This window comes from Penaeus vannamei, unplaced genomic scaffold (assembly GCF_042767895.1).
Source record: "Penaeus vannamei isolate JL-2024 unplaced genomic scaffold, ASM4276789v1 unanchor633, whole genome shotgun sequence".
In the NCBI taxonomy this organism is placed as follows: domain Eukaryota; kingdom Metazoa; phylum Arthropoda; class Malacostraca; order Decapoda; family Penaeidae; genus Penaeus; species Penaeus vannamei.
This window is the reverse complement of record NW_027213637.1, coordinates 22,501-24,489: the sequence shown is the minus strand read 5'-3', so window position 1 is coordinate 24,489 and position 1,989 is coordinate 22,501.

The following is a 1,989-nucleotide window of genomic DNA, read 5'->3' as shown; positions in this document are numbered from 1 at the left end:
CGTCAGAGAGGTTATAAATTCATGATATCAATGCGGCCAGTGCATCATTCCATCTTTCATTGAATAAACCTCAGGATATCTGATTTGGGATTTGAACTGCTCTTTCTATATATACCGAGTGCCCACAGGGAGTGTGTGTAAAACTTCGCTATCCTTACTCATGTATGAGTAGATAGGTAATGTCTATGGATGCTAGTAAGCTCCTAGTTTCACACTTCTTTTGTTGGGTCATGTATCAGTGGATTGAGTGCCCGTCTTGTGAATTCTTTGCAATGGCGGTGGGGGTTCGAATCCGTCAGAGAGGTTATAAATTCATGATATCAATGCGGCCAGTGCTTTATTCCATCTTTCATATATATATATATATATATATATATATATATATATATATATATATATATATATATATATACACATACACGTATATATATATATATATATATATATATATATATATATATATATATATATATATATATATATATATATATATATATATTTGTGTGTGTGTGTGCAGGTAATTTTCTGGAATACGTCCGTGACGATATTAGTATCGTTAGGTTCCTCTTGCAGACTACAGTGCAAAGTATGCAGGTTTTATTTCGCAGAAACCCCACTTTAGTGACAAACTTGGCCCCAATAACAGGGAGGGCATGAAAGGTTCCTGGGAAATTACGGGTTTAAATAACACTAATAATACAGTAAACGAACATATTAGGATTACTTATCAATGAATAAGTCCCAGTAATTTATAACGCCCCCCAACCATCGCTCTGTACAGCAGGATAGAGCGTTCAACAGTTATAGAGGTACTGGAACGTACCCACGAAAGCAGCATACTAACCTTTGCACAGTCAGATTGTAGTACACCCCGAGGAACAGCAGAACGGTGGTGGCTCACTCTCCTCGAAGGGTCGTGTGCAGCTCCCGAGGGGACGCTTTCTCGGGAGTGCAATGATATACGTACACTAGTAAGTTGGATATCAGGGTTAGCCACTAAATAGCAGTAATTATCCAATTTAGTTACTGAATTAACTATGTCACTATCTGCATAAAAATGCAGTCTTGGGGTCGAGTTGCCCGGATTCTGGAAACCGCAAGATATGTGTTCACAACAGGAATAATAGGTCGCATCTCCCTTCTGGAAACCACGAGATACGGGTTCATAACAGGTATGGTACGGACGAGTCGGTTGTTTAGCCATAGCCGCCGCGATGGCTAAATGTGGGTGTTCGTATTCTGAGACGATCTTTGTGCACGAGGTCACCAACAGACGCCTCCATCACTTTCTTCAGCATCAGCTGAGCATCCTCCGAGCCCTCAGCAGCATCGATCAATTAGGTTAGTACTTTAGAAAACCAAGATTATATAGTACAGTGCCCGCTCCGCATCTAGATAGTGTGCGCTCTATCCTGCCATGGATACATGGATTCTTTGTCTCCTCGGTCGGGGGGCAGCCCCTGCAGAGGAAGGTCGCATTTCCCCTATAACCTTTCACTGTCTACGCGCAATAAAATCAACATATTTGCATTGAAGACGGTGCGACGAAATCGTCGAAATCGTCGCGGTCCGCTCGGCGGACATTTTCCAGAAAATTATCTATATACATACATACATATATATATATATATAAATATATATATATATATATATATATATATATATATATATATATATATATATATACTTATACAAATGCATACATATACATATATGTTTGAATATACATACATACATACATACATATATATATATATATATATATATATATATATATATATATATATATATATATATATGTATATATGTATATATATATATTATATATATATGTATATATGTATATATATATATATATATATATATATATATATATATATATGTATATATGTATATATATATATGTATATATATATGTATATATATAAATATATATATATATATATATACATTTATATATTTATATATATATATATATATATATATATA